This window comes from Callorhinus ursinus, unplaced genomic scaffold (assembly GCF_003265705.2).
Source record: "Callorhinus ursinus isolate GAN/ISIS: 27379988/994484 unplaced genomic scaffold, GSC_fseal_2.0 scaffold10, whole genome shotgun sequence".
In the NCBI taxonomy this organism is placed as follows: Eukaryota; Metazoa; Chordata; class Mammalia; order Carnivora; family Otariidae; genus Callorhinus; species Callorhinus ursinus.
The window spans coordinates 68400437-68418796 of record NW_027397072.1 but is presented as its reverse complement, the minus strand read 5'-3'; positions in this window follow the sequence as shown (position 1 = coordinate 68418796).

The window sequence follows — 18360 nt, the reverse complement described above, 5'->3', positions numbered from 1 at the left end:
TTCATTTTTTTAACATATAATTATTATTTGCTTCACAGGTACAGATCTGTGATTCAACAGTCTTGCACACTTCACAGCACTCACCACAGCACATACCCTCCCCAATGTCTATCACCCAGCCACCCCATCCCTCCCACCCCCCACCACATCAGCAACTCTCAGGTTGTTTCCTGAGGTTAAGAATTCCTCATATCAGTGAGGTCATATGACACATGTCTTTCTCTGATTGACTTATTTCACTCAGCATAACACCCTCCAGTTCCATCCACGTCATTGCAAATGGCAAGATTTCATTCTTTTTGATGGCTGCATAATATTCCTGTGTGTGTGTGTGTGTGTGTGTGTGTGTGTGTGTGTGTGTGTGTACCACTCCTTCAGATCCCTACATTTGTATCTGGGGTAAATACCCAGGAGTGCAATTGCTGGATTGTATGGTAGCTCTATTTTCAATTTTTTGAAAAACCTCTATACTGTTTTCCAGAGTGGCTGCACCAGCTTATATTCCCACCAACAGTGTAGGAGGGTTCCCCTTTCTCCGCATCCCTGCCAACTTCTGTCATTTCCTGACTTGTTAATTTTAGCCATGCTGACTGGTGTGAGGTGATATCTCATTGAGGTTTTGATTTGGATTTCCCTGATGCCGAGTGATGAGGAGCACTTTTTCATGTGTCTGTTGGCCATTTGGATGTCTTCTTTGGAAAAATGTCTGTTCATGTCTTCTGCCCATTTCTTGATTGGATCATTTGTTCTTTGGGTGTTGAGTTTAAGAAGTTCTTTATAGATTTTGGATACTAGCTCTTTATCTGATATGTCATTTGCAAATATCTTCTCCCATTCTGTGGTTGTCTTTTGGTTTTGTTGACTATTTTCTTTTGCTGTGCAAAAGCTTTTTATCTTGATGAGGTCCCAATAGTTCATTTTTGGCCCTTGCATCCCTTGCCTTTGGCGATGTTTCTAGGAAGAAGTTGCTGCAGCTGAGGTCGAAGAGGTTGCTGCCCATGGTCTCTTTTAGGATGTTGATGGACTCCTGTCTCACATTTAGGTCTTTCAACCATTTTGAGTCTATATTTGTGTGTGGTGTAAGGAAATGGTCCAGTTTCATTCTTCTGCATGTGTCTGTCCAATTTTCCCAACACCATTTCTTGAAGAGACTGTCTTTTTCCGTTGTACATTCTTTCCTGCTTTGTCGAAGATGAGTTGACCATAGAGTTGAGGGCCCATTTCTGGGCTCTCTATTCTGTTCCATTGATCTATGTGTCTGTTTTTGTTACAGTACCATACTGTCTTACTGATGACAGCTTTGTAATAGAGCTGGAAGTCTGGAATTGTGATGCCTCCAGCTTTGCTTTTCTTTTTCAATATTCCTCTGGCTATTCGGGGTCTCTTCTGGTTCCATACAAATTTTAGGATTATTTGTTCCCTTTCTTTGAAAAAAGTGGATGGTATTTTGATGGGGATGGCATTGAATGTGTAGGTTGCTCTAGGTAGCATTGACATCTTCACAATGTCTGTTCTTCCGATCCATGAGCATGGAACGTTTTTCCATTTCTTTGTGTCTTCCTCAATTTCTTTCATGAGTATTTTATAGTTTTCTGAGTACAGATTCTTTGCTTCTTTGGTTAGATTTATTCCTAGGTATCTTATGGTTTTGGGTGCAACTGTAAATGGGATCGACTCCTTAATTTCTCTTTCTTCGGTCTTGTTGTTGGTGTATAGGAATGCCACTGATTTCTGTGCATTGATTTTATATCCTGCCACTTGACTGAATTCCTGTATGAGTTCTAGCAGTTTTGGGGTGGAGTCTTTTGGGTTTTCCACATGAAGTATCATGTCATCTGCAAACAGTGAGAGTTTGACTTCTTCTTTGCCAATTTGAATGCTTTTGATTTCTTTTTGTTGTCTGATTGCTGTGGCTAGGACATCTAATACTATGTTGAATAGCAGTGGTGATAGTGGACATCCCTGCCACATTCCTGACCTTAGGGGGAAAGCTCTCAGTTTTTCCCCATTGAGAATGATATTCGCTGTAGGTTTTTCAGAGATGGCTTTAGTGATATTGAGGTATGTCCCCTCTATGCCTATACTATGAAGAGTTTTGATCAGGGAAGGATGCTGTACTTTGTCAAATGCTTTTTCTGCATCTATTGAGAGGATCATATGGTTCTTGTTCTTTCTTTGATTAATGTATTGTATCACATTGATTGATTTATGGACGTTGAACCAAACTTGAAGCCCAGAGATAAATCCCACTTGGTCGTGGTGAATAATCCTTTTAATGGACTGTTGGATCCTATTGGCTAGTATTTTGGTGAGAATTTTTGCATCCATGTTCATCAAGGATATTGGTCTGTAATTCTCCTTTTTGATGGGGTCTTTGTCTGGTTTTGGGATCAAGGTACTGGTGGCCTCATAAAACGAGTTTGGAAGTTTTCCTTCCATTTCTATTTTTTGGAACAGTTTCAGAAGAATAGGTCTTAATTCTTCTTTAAACGTTTGGTAGAATTCCCCTGGGAAGCCATCTAGCCCTGGGCTTTTCTTTGTTGGGAGATTTTTGATGATTGCTTCAATTTCCTTAGTGGTTATAGGGTCTGTTCAGGGTTTCTATTTCTTCCTGGTTCAGTTTTGGTAGTTGATACATCTCTAGGAATGCCTCCATTTCTTCCAGATTATCCAATTTGCTGGCATAGAGTTGCTCATAATATGTTCTTATAATTGTTTGTATTTCTTTGGTGTTGGTTGTGATCTCTCCTCTTTCATTCATGATTTTGTTGATTTGGGTCATTTCTCTTTTCTTTTTGATAAGTCTGGCCAGGGGTTTATCAATCTTGTTAATTCTTTCAAAGAACCGGCTCCTAGTATCGTTGATCTGTTCTACTGTTCTTTTGGTTTCTCTTTCATTGATTTCTGCTCTGATCTTTATTGTTTCTCTTCTCCTGCTGGGTTTAGGTTTTATTTGCTGTTCTTTCTCCAGCTCCTTTATGTGTAGGGTTAGGTTGTGTATTTGAGACCTTTCTTGTTTCTTGAGAAAGGCTTGTATTGCTATATACTTTCCTCTTGGGACTGGCTTTGCTGCATCCCAAAGATTTTGAACAGTTGTTTTCATTTTCATTGGTTTCCATGAATTTTTTTAATTCTTCTTTAATTTCCTGGTTGACCCATTCATTCTTTAGTAGGAAGCTCTTTAGCCTCCATGTATTTGAGTTCTTTCCGACTTGTGATTGAGTTCTGGTTTCAAAGCATTGTGGTCTGAAAATATGCAGAGAATGATCCCAATCTTTTGGTACTGGTTGAGACCTGATTTGTGACCTAGGATGTGATCTATTCTGGAGAATGTTCCATGGGCACTAGAGAAGAATGTGTATTCCATTGCTTTGGGATGGAATGTTCTGAATATGTCTGTGAAGTCCATTTGGTCCAGTGTGTCATTTAAAATCTTTATTTCCTTCTTGATCTTTTGCTTAGATGATCTGTCCATTTCAGTGAGGGGGTGTTATAGTCCCCCACTATTATTGTATTGTTGTCAATGTGTTTCTTTGCTTTTGTTATTAATTGGCTTATATAATTGGCTGCTCCCTTGTTGGGGCATAGATATTTACAATTGTTAGATTTTCTTGTTGGATAGACCCTTTAAGTAGAATAGTGTCCTTCCTCATCTCTTATTACAGTCTTTGGTTTAAAATCTAATTTGTCTAATATAAGGATTGCCACCCCAGCTTTCTTTTGGTGTCCATTAGCATGGTAAATGGTTTTCCACACCTTCACTTTCAATCTGGGGATGTCTTTGGGTCTAAAATGAGTCTCTTGCAGACAACATATTGATGTGTCTTGTTTTTTTATCAACTCTGGTAGCCTGTGTCTTTTGGTTGGGGCATTTAGCCAACTTACATTCAGGGTAACTATTGAAAGATATGAATTTAGTGCCATTGTATTGCCTGTAAGGTGACTGTTACTGTATATTGTCTGTGTTCCTTTCTAGTCTATGTTGCTTTTAGACTCTCGCTTTGCTTAGAGGACCTCTTTCAAGATTTCTTGTAGGTTTCGTGTTGGTAAATTCCTTTAGTTTTTGTTTGTCCTGGAAGCTTTTTATCTCTCCTTCTATTTTCAATGACAGACTAGCTGGGTATAGTATTCTTGGCTGCATATTTTTCTCATTTAGTGTTTTGAATATATCATGCCAGTCCTTTCTGGCCTGCCAGGTCTCTGTGGATAGGTCTGTTGCCAGTCTAATGTTTCTACCATTGTAGGTTGCATATCTCTTCTCCTGAGCTACTTTCAGGATTTTCTCTTTGTCTCTGAGACTCGTAGGTTTTACTATTAGATGTCGGGGTGTTGACTTATTTTTATTGGTTTTGAGAGGGGTTCTCTGTGCCTCCTGGATTTTGATGCCTGTTTTCTTCCCCAAATTAGGGAAGTTCTCTGCTATAATTTGCTCCAATATACCTTCTGCCCTCTCTCTCTTTCTTCTTTTTCTGGGATCCCAATTATTCTAATGTTGTTTCATCTTATGGTATCGCTTATCTCTCAAATTCTGCCCCCGTGATCCAGTAGTTGTTTATCTCTCTTTTTCTCAGCTTCTTTATTTTCCATCATTTGGTCTATATCACTGATTCTCTCTTCTGCCTCATTTATCCTAGCAGTTAGAGCCCCCATTTTTTATTGCACCTCATTAATAGCCTTTTTGATTTCGTCTTGGTTAGATTTTAGTTCTTTTATTTCTCCAGAAAGGGTTTCTCTAATAACTTCCATGCTTTTTTCAAGCCCAGCTAGTATCTTTAAAGTCATGATTCTGAACTCTAGGTCCGACATCGTACTAATGTCAGTATTGAGTAGGTCCCTGGCAGTCAGTACTGTGTGTTGTTCTTTTTGTTGAGGTGATTTTTTTCCATCTTGTCATTTTGTCCAGAGGAGAATAGATGAATGAGAGAATAAAATGCTAACAGGGTAACGACGTCCCCAGAAAATATACTCTAAACAAATCAGAAAAGACCCGAAAACTTTAAACTTCAAAAGTTCTAACAAAACAAATAAATAAGTTTGTTTCCCTCTTGCACAGTGGTCCACTGTGGTTCAGTGTGGATGTTAGAGTCAGCTCCATACAGTCATTTAGACACATAGGTTGATGTGCCATCAATATATGACTTAAGGCTCATTGTTCATGGTCACTGCTATCTTACCAAATCAAGGACTAGTCTCAGAAATTTCCTGTAAAGAAAGTGAGGCACAAGTACATATCACTTTGACTTACATTTTATCAACAAGACCTTAGTTACCTGACTACTTACAAAGGGAAGTTCCTCTTCTATCCCTTCTAGGAACATGGAAAACTCTTTTCCCTGGGCCCACTATACTATAGCCCCTTCCTTATTGGCCCAAGGCAGAGGTCTATCCCCTTAAATCTCCCATCTTTAGAAATGTTCAGCTGAGTATTAGGTTACACACTCTATCTTTATATATGGCCTGAAATTTCTGGAAGCAACTGTCAAGTTCTTCTAACAGTACTATCACTGTCTCCTGCTTTGCTGCCACGTCTCCACCAAGAACAACTCCATGATGGTCCTATAAATCTCTGGTCAGTGGCAGGTGTGGACAGTCTGTCTTCTCATTTTGCAGACACCTCCAATCTTTACAAATTAGCTTCTCAGAGATTACTTTCACCTGACCTGGTGGTGGTGGTGATGGTAGCAGGGATTCTCTTACGATCATACTCCCTATAACACCATCAATTCCTCTCTTCTGCTTTCCATTATTTTTGGAGAAACTATGCAAGGGTTGGCTGCCCTGATTATTGGGTTAAATAATATGTTGGACAACTTATTAATATTCCTCTGAGGGGAACACCAGGATCCAATCGTAGATTGTGGAGCATCTTTCTCCACTTGTTTCTCAGCATTGGGCACTAATTGCCCGTTCTGGGTAAAAACAGTAATACTCAAAATACTCTTTTCTCCATCTTGTCTATACCCATGCAATATTTTATAGAGTTGTCATCATAGCACAGATCCAATTTTTAGTCAATAATTGGCAATCAATTAATAACTGAACAATAGTCTGTGTTCTTCCTTATTAACACCTATGAATATTATTATAAATGTCATAGGAAATTTATAGGAAGTTTGAAAATTACAAAGAAAGAAGGTATATTTTATAATTACTGTTCTTAAAAACTGATCTTTTTGAGATGTTTCATTTAAACAATGAAAAGTAAAAAAAAAATTAAAAACAAGACTCAGGAGCAATAGTCACCCCAACGAACCATTCTGTTTTGACTCAGACTCTTTTGGTGATGCATTAAAAAATTTAATTTAATAGAAAATGTTAAGTATAGAACAGACATTATTATGAGGAAATTGAGGGTCAGGATAGAAGAAAAGCAAATAAGACAGCTTAACAAAGTTCGTCTCTAGACCAGACAAACTATATCTCACAATACTGGAACTCCTTACAACAATGGCAAATATAATCAAGCATAGAGGAAAAAAATAGTGTAAATGTTGTGATAAGAAAAATGTGGGGACAAGGTGTGTTTCTAAAATAATTGAAAAATAAACCCTACATTGATTCCTGTCAAAACTTCCAAAATACATTCTTGATTTTATTTTGAATGTCTGAATTATATATAATTCTTATATTTTGTATGTTTAAATTTCTTTTTTTAAAAGATTTTATTTATTTGAGAGAGAGACAATGAGAGAGAGAAAGAGCATGGGGGGGGGGACGGTAAGAGGAAGAAGCAGACTTCCTGCTGAGCAGGGAGCCCAATGTGGGACTCGATCCCAGGACTCCAGGATCATGACCTGAGCCCAAGACAGTCGCTCAACAAACTGAGCCACCCAGGTGCCCTTGTATGTTTAAATTTCTTTCAAAATAATACCAAAAGCTACTTTAGAAGTGTACATCTTAATGAACTGAAATAAGGAAAACACCAAGTAGCTACTACCTTGTTAGTAGATCGAACATTATCCATAATCTCAGAAGCCCTCAATGTTCCTCTCTTACTCATGACCTCCTCTCTCCTGCTAAGGATAAGCAGCATCCTGACTTCTGTGGAAATCACTTTAATTTCCTTAGTTTTATCACCCAATGAATATCTAATCCCTATAGTTTATTTTTTACTTTTTGGGGTATAGTTGATATGCAGTAAACTAGAAATATGCAAAGTGTACAATTGAATGAGTTTCATGTGATCACACCCATGAAAGCATCACCACAATCAATATAATGAACATATTCATCAGGACCAAAACTTACTTTGTGCTCCTTTGTGATGTGCCCCCTTCCATGACTTTTTCTGCCACCGCATCTCCTGGAATATACCCTATTTTACATATTGGTCTCAAAATTCCCAGATCTGACTTAGTATCATTTCATAGTAAACACATAAATAAGTCCTGTATCTGTAGTCCCACATATATTTTAAGCTTCCCAAAGTCCTAGTTAAATAGAGTGAATTGGTTTGTAAGATTTTATGCCCAAGTTGTTCTAAGGCTAAGAAAGGACTACTTTCCCATGGAGTACTGAATTCTGTTAAGTATATAGTCCAGATATTGCTGAGAAATGTTTCAAGGAGTAAGTTCCAGACATCTGTTTTAATATATATAATATATTTTTGATATAATATTTTGTTTTATTATTTATATCTAATAAATATTTATATTTATTAATGTTTAATTATTTAATATTTAAATATTAAAGGGTTATAATTTAAATATTAATATTTGGTTATATTATCTGTTGCTTTAATTAAATTAAATATATAATTAAATAAATGTGTAAATATATTGTATATTAAATATATAGATTATATATATATATGTCATAGATTCTAGAATATATTTAAAGCCTATGAAATGTGTCACTGATAGAATAGCATTAACCCTAGTTCATCTTGACCCCTGTAGGAAGACAATCACATACTCCCCAGTTCATGCTAGTTTCTATAATCTCTGAAGTTCCAATTGATTATTTTTACATGTATCTCACTGCTCCTTATGGAACTATTGCATAAATGTGATTTAAGTTATGGGTATAAAATCACTGCTTCAGTGAGTTTTATTTATTTACAGATACCCTGTGTTCATTTGAATTATTTTGTACTGCTTCACTTATCATGTATCACATTATGTTTTATACTATGGAGTCCATAACTTTCTATTATGATTTCTTCTTCAATCCACACCATCTGTAAAATTTTTGTTTTGTAATAGATTTTAATATCCTCAATATTTTTAAGTTTTATACTATTGCAATAAATGAGAAACAGGGATTTTTAAGAGATGAATATAACAATGCTCCTCTGTACTCATCAATATTTTTACTGTGTATATATTTCACCTTATAAATATGATTACAACATTATGCATTTTAAATAAAAAAAGCAAGTCCCTTACTCTATACTTAGGATTCTTTCCAATCTCTTTTCCCATGGATTTGGTTTTTCATTCCATAGTCAATTAATATATAATTTTACATTCTTTTTTTATTTACCAAACATATCATGACCATTTTTCATGGAGCTTCTTAGGCTTAGAGCCATAATCTACAATGATTTCCTATAATATTTTTGAATGGATGTATGTTAATTGATATTTGGGCCATTCCTAATAGATGACTCTGAAAATTGCATTTGGTTTTGTATATTTTTTACTGAAGTGTTCCATAATCACCCTTATGAAATTCTCTTCAGTCTTCAAGACTCAGTTTAAACATAATTTCTTCCATACAAAAGGTTTCTAAACCCAAATCCCCAGCATACCTCCCGTTATGGACCTAATGTGTTCCCCTCAAAATTCATAGGTTGAAGTCCCCACCTTCAATGTTACTGGTATTTGGATGTGGGGGCCTTTGGGAGGTAACTAGGTTTAGATGAAGTCACAAGCACAGGACACTTATGATAAGATTTAGTTCTTCTAAGAAGAGAAAGAGCGAGGTGGCAGTCTGTGCCTCCTGCGCAGGCCCTGAGGCCAGGCTTGTGAGGACACAGCAGGAGGCAGCAGTCTGCAAGTCTCATGCTTCCTGACTTGGTACCACATCTGCCGGCACCTTGTTCTTGGACTCCCAGGCTCCAAAACTGTGAAAAAGAAATGTCAGTTGTTTAAACCATCCAGTCTATGCTATTTTGTTATAGCAGCCTGAGTTGACTAAGACATCTACCTCTATTTCCTCAAGCAACATGCCGAACTGAAATCGGCTTCATATGTGTATAAACTCCTTGGGAGTAGAAAATGTGTTTAATCATTCTTTTGTATTACTAATTTTGGCGAAGTATTTACCAGCACAGAAATTTCCTTCAGTAAGTGTAGTTATAGTTATAAATCCTGTAGCTATATTTGTCTTGAAATCCTGGCCTTACCACTTCTTACCTGGGTGAACTTGGACAAATTATTTCCCTCTGCCTCAGCCATCTCACTGGTAAAAGAGGACAATAATAGTGACTACCTAGTAGTAGTAATAACAGTAATAATACCTAGTATCTCATAGGTTGTACTGAAGATTAAGTGTATTAATTAGTGCAAAGTGCAAGAATCAGTGTCTGGACCATAGTATGAATTCATTTCATATCAGCTATTATTATTACTTTTGTTATTACCATTTTACAATTATAGCTATTGAAAGAATGCTACACTGTACCCAAACCTTAAGAGAAATACATATAATTTCCTTGAGATTAAGAAAAATTTCTGATTATATTACTATAGGCTAACAGAACCATATAATTACAGATTTGGAAGAAATATTACAAAGTGCCTCATGCAATCAGTATCCTTGAACTTTTTCTAAAAACAAATAAAGGATAATTTATTTATTTTTTATGTTTATTTTTTTTAAAGATTTTATTTACTTATTTGAGAGAGAGCACAAGCAGGGGGAGCGGCAGAGGGAGAGGGAGAAGCAGGTTCCCCACTGAGCAGGGACCGGACACCAGGCTGGATCCCAGGACCCTGGGATCATGACCTGAGCCAAAGGCAGACGCTTAAGTAACTGAGCCACCCAGGCGCCCCAACAAGTAAAGGATAATTTAAAGAAAATGTTGAAGTCTTAACTACCAGTACCTCAGAATGTGACCTTTGTGGGCATAGGTTGTTGTGGATGTCATTAGTTAGGATGAGGTCACAGTGGAGTCAGGTGGGTCGGCCCTTAATCCAATATGACTGCTATGTTTTCAGAAGAGAAGAGGCCCACAGAGAGAAGATATGTGATGATGGAGGCAGAGATAGCTGTGAAGCATCTCCAAGGCAAAGAGCACCCAGGATTTCTAGCCAACTCCAGAAGCTAGAAGAGGCAATAGAGGACACTCCTCTCCTAGTTTCAGAGGGAGTCACGGCCCTGCCAATACCTTGACTTCTTGCTTCTAGTCTCCTGAACTACTGTGCAGCAATACATTTCTGTAGTTTTAAGCCACTCAGTTTGTGGTACTTTTTGTGGAAGTCCTAGGAAACTGATACAAGATGCATGTATTTTTGCCTTTTTGAAGGTTGTAAATAACTTGTGTCCAGAAGGAACGCTATGGTAGATGAGCAATAACTACATTTTTTGGATACCCCGCAATAGGAGGTGGAGTTTATTCCTTTTCCTATTCAGTCTGGCTGAAATTATGACTTAATTTGACCAATAGACTGAGAAGAAAATGATTCTGTGTTACATCAAAGACTTGGCCTTGAAGAGATTGTCAGCTTCTGCTTTTGTGTGCTGTGAATATTTTCTCTTTCAGCATGTTGAAAGAAGCCCAGATCACATAGACAGACCACATGGAGGACTGCAGAGGTGATCTGTTGAAAGCCTTCGATGAGCTCCAAGCTACCAAACCAGCATTAACTGCCAGTCCTGTGAACAAGTGATCTTGGACGTTCCAACCAGCCAAAGGTGAGGAGGATTGCAGCAAAAGCACCCAGGTGAACACAGTCAACTTACAGGCTGTTGAGGGATAATATGTGATTTTTGTCGTAAGCTACTGAGTTTCTGGTAGTTTGTTATGCAGTAATAGCAAACCAAAATATCTTCAGTTATTGAGTGCTCATTATGTGCCAGATACTGTGCTGGAAACTTTGCATTCATTATCTCATTAAATCTCCACCCAAATTTGTATGTCAGACATTACTCCCACTTTAAGGTTAAATTAGAACATTTCTTGGCTAAAAGGGAACTGAGAAAAGAATCCTATAGAGATATGTTAAAATCCACATTCTGTGTTATCTATTTTAGTGTAATTTTGTTGAATGACCACATAACCTTGATGAGTCATTAACTCTCTTTGTGAATGTTTCTCTCATTCATAAAACAAAACTGATGATCCATAAATTTATTATGATGATCTTAGGCATATATAAAGTACGCTGTGTAGCCTAAAATCAGATACATACAATGTGAACATTTATTTAAAATCATATCTTAGCTACAAGTGCAAAGCATCAAACTTCTGTTTTGAACTGGAAATCAAACATCTCTTACTTTAATATTTTCGTCAGTGCACTGACTGTTCCTTTAATTTTGAGCATTCATTTTGCCATCAGTACTGGTGAGACGTGCTACATGTAAGAGCACAATAATCTTCCTCCAGTTTGAAGGCACAGACAAATTCAGAGGCCCTGGAAATGCTGGAGTGATTTTCATTGCCTGTTCGTTTATTCACAATATCCTTTAACTTTCAGGTTGCATTTTCAACCACTGTTGAGTGTTGGCTTGATTCTTACTATGTTCATTCCTTTGAGCCACCTCCCTGTCTTTTGTAGAGCCAACACACCTGAGCTGAAGGCATTCTTGTGGTATTAAAACCCACACAGAGACACTGCACGCTGCATTAGCATTGGGAAGATGGTGAGGTGCATTAATTCAGAGGAGTGTGTCAGGTAGCCAACTGAAACCTCGTACTAACAATATGTTTTTTCTGCATGTTCCCAGGAGACTAGTGTTCACTGAAATGTAGTCACTGGAGGAGTATTTGTTGCTGTTGTTTTTTTTCACTAAAGCGGTCAGCTTCGGAAGGCATTGTTTCTACAGTTTTCAACTACAGAAATATTAGACAATATACAAACACACTGAATACCAATGTTTTTTCTTAGTACCTCATTGGTGCCATGGTTCAGCTTCATAAAAATGAAAGAGCATCCTTTGGACCAAATGGTTATTATTTAATGGGGGAAATAGGTGAAATTATACAGATATGTGTATGTTTATGGGTACAGATATAGGCATAGATATAAAACTAGAGATAGTGAGATGGATAATTCAGAACCACATCATTATAATAATACCCTCTCATTTATGCATTCTGCTAGTTTTCTTCCTGAACTGGCTCTTCCCACTGACATCCTCTTAATCAAAACTTACTCCTCTTGTCTAAGCTTAAGGATCAACCTAATCACCTCGATGTAGAAAGTCTTGTGCAGTCAAGCTTCAAGTTGACCTCCCTCTATTGTCTAACATATCACCTATGCTAGTCAAAATAGATTTCTCATTGTCCGTCAGAAAAATCACATATGATTTTACCTATGTGACTTTACTCCCATAACTGTATCCTCGTCATCTGGAATGACCTATTTGCTTCTCTATACGTATGCAAGGCAAACTGAATTCAAGCTCCATAAAGCCTGCAATAAATGTTCTCTCTTCCAGTGATTCTTTTCATTCTCTGAAATTCTGCAGCACTCATCGCCTCAACCACTCTCTTGGCACTTTGCCCTGCATTTTTACTTATCATTTTATGTATGGATCCTGTCACCCAAAAGAGCTTGTCAGGCCTTTAAGAGTAGAAACCATATCTCATAACTATTTATCTTCATTGCCTAACATAGAAAGCCCTGTGGGTAGTGTGCTCATGATTAATATTTGATGCTGATAATTTTAATAAATTTTAGTTATGCACAGATCATATGTTACACTTAAGTTTCTGATCTGTCACATTCTTGGCATTAGGGAGAGTTTTTGTCATGACTATATGTTAAGATAGGCAAAGCAACTGTGGATGTTTTGGTCCAAAATAATTTTTCTAATAATGAACTATTGAATAAAAGCCAACAGGAAGAATTCTTGACTAAACAAGGAGACATTTACAGAAAGCGCAGAGCTTGACTTAGTCCAAATTACAGGGCAATTGTCTAAAAGAAATGGAAATGCTATGGAAACAAACCTCTGATTGGTGGAATCCAGGTTTTTATATTCTCACCTCACATGACCTTTCTTAGGAAAGCCTAGACACTAGAAGGTTTGTGCTATTCTTTGAGTAGATTGAGTTAGAACCTATGGAAAACTGCTTCCTTCTCCCCTTGAAACAGATTCTTTCCCTGTGTGAATGTGTCAAACCTACAGCAAATATTCTCTTCCTCTAAGCACCAAAACCTTAGCTACAATCTCACTCCCACATTAAAACCCTCACTGTTATCCATGACTACTTACCTATGAATTCCTTGATAAACCATCTTAGGGTGGTGTGATATGCAGAAAAAATGGTTCCCAAAGACTTCTATATCCTAATCCCTGGAATCTGAGACTATATTAGGTTATGTGCAAGACAGAAGGAGTACTGGAGCTAGAATTAAGGTTGCTCATCAGCTGATCTTGAGATGGAAAGTTGATCCTGGATCAACTGGATCCAGGTGGATCCTGGGTGGCCCCAGTGTAATCACAAAAATACTTACAAGTGGAAGAGGGAGGAAGAGGAGAGAGTCAGAGATATGGCAGCATGGGAAAGACTCAGCCCAAAGTTGCTGGCTTTAAAGATGGAGTAACAGTCCCATGAATCAAGGAATGCAGGTGGCCTCTAGAAGGTGGGAAAGGCAAGGAATTATACTCTCCCTCATAGCCTCCAGAAAGAGCCTTGCCAACTGATTTTAGCTCAGTAAGATCTATTTCTGACTTCTAACCTCCAGAATGGTTAGAAAATAAACTCATGTTGTGTTGCTTTAAGCCACCAAATTTGTGGTAATCTGCTATTGCAGCCATAAGAAAGAAATAGAGGTGGGTGATTTCACTGATAATTTGAATAGTCTCCTATCAATGGAAAGGCAAAAGAACTCTAGTTCCTGTTTCATAGAAGATCTTTTATAGGTTAGCATTTTCCACTTAAAGTCTGGTTCCTCACTCTAGGCTTAGTGTTTCCAGCTCTTCAAGGTTCTTTCACAACCATTATTTCACTAAAATCTTACATCATGGCCACCCGGTTGCTATTATCTGCTTTGAACTGCTGAGGAAATTGAGGGTATAAAGGTTCAGTGACTCACGTTCATGATACAGTAGACACATAGTACAGTCTAAAACTGAGAGCAGAGAGAAATGAAACAGACATCTGGAGTCTCTAATATTAGTTGCTCTTTATTTCTAAGTCACCTTAGAATGAGTCTAACTCTTTGTCATTTTTTGTACCTTTGTATAATTATTCCCAGAATTAGTGTTATGAGTTACATTTTGAGAGTGTGAGAGAGATCATTTTTATAAAGAATCTTAAAAGCTGGCAAGGGAAATTAGTAAAATGTCATGATCTGTAGTAATTTTAGAATCATATGGGGCCACCCTTGTCTACCCCTTAAACCACATCTCCTCCACTTCTTTCTTGTCCATTATGTTTTAGTCTCACCTTCTTTCGGTGTCTTGAAACATTGAACTCTTTCCCACCTCGGTACTTATGTATTTAAGATTCCTTTTGTCCAGAATGTTGTCACCCAGATTTTTCCATGCCTATTTTTTTTCTTACAATTTAGCTTAAAGTTTCACTACTCAGGCCTTTACTGATCTCCTAATTTAGAGAAGAAAGTAACTTTCTGATACATGCATAATTTTCTTCTTAGCATTTATGACACATTGCCATTTATTCCTTTGTTTATTTTCTATCTCCCCCTTTTCACTAGAACGGAAACTCTACGGAAGCAAGAGTCTTGTCTATGCTGTTCACTAGTATATCCTCAATACTTAGAATATTGCCAGGAAGATATTAATTCTTTGTTAAAGGAATAAATGGTGGCCACCCATTCTTGATACCTCTAATACTATCATTAGATCTAACAGATTGAGCTGATGAGGGCTCTAAGGAATACAGACAAAAAGTCAGACATTAGTAAATGAGCATTGTGATTTTCCCTCCTGAAAGTCCATTTGTCTTAGGGGTATATAAAATCAGGTGAACACATTAAAAAGTATGCAGTGAAGCTGAGTTTGGACATTAGAAACAGATACTCCATTCCCTTCATTCTGTTTTTGTGATATGCTGAAAATTTAATTTACTAGCAGGCATGATGATATAAAGGGAAGAAACTGTTGTATGACATCCAGCACTGACACGACGAATGCTGCTCCAGATGACATTGAACTTGGGACTGAAGAAACTATGCATTGTGCATGGCAGTTTGCCAATCTGTACCATGTAAACTGCTATCATAGGTGAGTCATGTTAAGATCATAGGTTTTACTGTCTTTATCTTGGAATGATTTAAAAATAAAATAAAAAAACAATAATTTTCTTCAAATTGTAAAAATTAGACATCCTTTTTGGGGAGAATTCACAAGATACAATTATTTAGAGAAGAAAATAAGCCACGTGCAATCATACTGCCTAGTGATAACTGCTGTTACAATTTTGATGCACATTTTGGCAATCTTTTCTCTATATGTATGTTCATATATGCACAGATAACATCTATTTATACCTAATATGTAATAAGTACTTGTTAGATTGTTCCTGAATATATAAACAAGGAAGGAAAAAGTAACTACTGGTGACTCCAATCTGAAATTGAGAATATATTTTGTTTCAAAGATTAGTCATTTGTTCCATTTAAACTGTTACTATTTCACTACTTTGTTCTCATCATTCTAATTTTTTTATCTTAGACTTTTAATTTATCAGTCCATTTCCATTTAAATGCAAGACGTCCAAAACTCAACTTAGAAAAAATAAAACCTACTGAAATATAACAGACAAATAGCAAAGCTACATCTCTCTCTCCTCACATCTATTCTAAGGGAAGTATTTATTTAGCATTAAAAAGAGAACTTATCTCAATAGATGCAAAATAGGCATTTGGAAAAAAACAATCCACATTCATGACACATGCTCTCTACTGACTAGGAATGGAAATGAATTGCCACAAATATGAAAACCTTAGAGGTAAGACCAAAATTAAATACTCGAAGTTTTTTCTCTAAAATTGGAAAATTTGGAAACAAGCAAGATTAGCCACTCATCACTTTCATTCATCCTTGTACTGATGGTACAATGCAAGTGAAATAAATAGGAGGCATTGAGATTAGAAAGGGAGAAGTAAAACCAAATCTATATGCAGACAATGTGACTGTATGTAGAAAATCTTAAGATTTTTGTACCAAAACCAAAACAAAAAGTAATAAATAAATTTAACAAATTTATGGAATAGGTGTCAATATATGAAAAGCAATTGCACTTTTATATATGAGTAACAAACTGTTAAAATGATGAAATCAATATAATGTATAGCTGTATGAAAAATCATAAAATATGCAAGGATAAACAATGTAAGCTGTGCAAAATTCTACACTGAAAACTACAAAACATTGCTTCTAAGAAATATTAAACAAAACCTAAGTAAATGGAGAGGTATACTGTATTTATGGCTTACAAAACAAAATTGTTAAAAAGTCAATTTCCTCCACACTGATTTACAGATATTATTCAGTCCCCATAAGAAACCCAAAACACTTATTTTTTTTTTTTTTTGGTAGACAGTTACAAGCTTATTCTCAACTTTATAAGGAAATGCAAAGGGCTTGGATAGCCAAAAAAAAAAAAAATCTTAAAAATAAAGATCAAAGTTGGAGGATCTGTATTACCTGATTTTAAGATTTATTATTAAGCTACACTAATTAAGACAACATGTCATTGATATAAAAATAGACAAACATAAATGAAAGAGAATCGAGAGGTCAAAAGTGAACTCATATCCAGTCCCTCAATTTCTGATACAGGTGTGAAAATGATTCAGTGGAAGAAAGGAAGGAAAGTCTCTTCAACAAATGATATGGGTACTACTACATATCCATATGATGTCTACCTTGCACCATACAAAAAATTAATTTGGGATGAATCAGTGGCCCAAATGAATAAAAGTATTAATCTTCTGGAAGAAAACATAAGAGAATACTTTCATGATAAGTGGTTAAGAAAAGTTTTGTAAACAAAAAGTGATAACTAGGAGAAGAAATAAATGGTGAAATGATAACTTGTTCAAAATTTAAAGCATCTGCTCATCAAACCAAATATCATTAAGAAAAGAACAGAGCAGTCACAGAGTAGGAGAAAATATTCACAATGCATATAGTTGACAAAGAACTCATTTGCAAAATATATAAATAACTGCTACAAATTGTCAATAAGAAGCCAAATAATCCAATTACAATAAGCAAAGGATTTGAACAGACTCTCCATAACAGAAGATTTATGCCAGTACGCATATAAAAAAATGCCCAACACGTTTTGTCATCTGAGAAATACATATTAAAATAACAGGGAAATGTCACTGCACACCCTCCAGGATGACTAATATTCAAAGGATTGATGATACCAAATATTGGAAAAGATACTCTCACACAGTGCTGAAAATGAGTAGAATAATACAATCATGTTGGAAAATGTCTTGACATTTTCTTATAAAGTTAAACATACACAAATGCTATGAGTAGCACTCTACTCTTAGCTATTTATCCAAGAGAAATGTAAACATATGTCCACAAAAACAGTTACACATTTGCTAGTAGCAGTTTTAGTTATGATAGCAAAGAAAAATAACAGAAAGAAAAGAAAAAAAAAAACAAGTGTTCATCAACAGGTAAATGTAAAAATAAATTGTGGTATACTTGTACAACGGAACACTTTTCACAAACATAGATAAGTACAAAATGGATGGATCTCAAAAACATTATGCCACTTGTGGGAATGCAGACACAAAAGAGTACATAATGTATGATTCTTTTTCTATGAAATTTTAAAATAGGCAAATTAATCTATGGTACTAGAAATAAGAACAGTGGTTGCCTCTGGATGCAGGGCCAAGATTGAACAGAAAGGTAAATGATGGATATTCCTAGGGGTGATGACAAAATTCTTTATTTTGATAGGGAGAAGGGTACACGGATTTATTCATCTGTAAAAATCAAACTGTACATTTAGCATTAGTGCAATTCACTATATTTAAATTATGCCTAAATTTGCAAGAAATTTAAAATGGGGGGATCAGGATTTCAAATGAAGAGGCTCAAACTCTCTAATTCATATGTTTCAAGACACATAATTTGTTTACGGATTTTTAAGTCAAGTCTAGAGATAGTAAACTGAACAACCATAGGGTCTAAGTAGTTGAATATATTGCTTTCATCCGTATCAGGAATGCTTTAAGCAGAAGT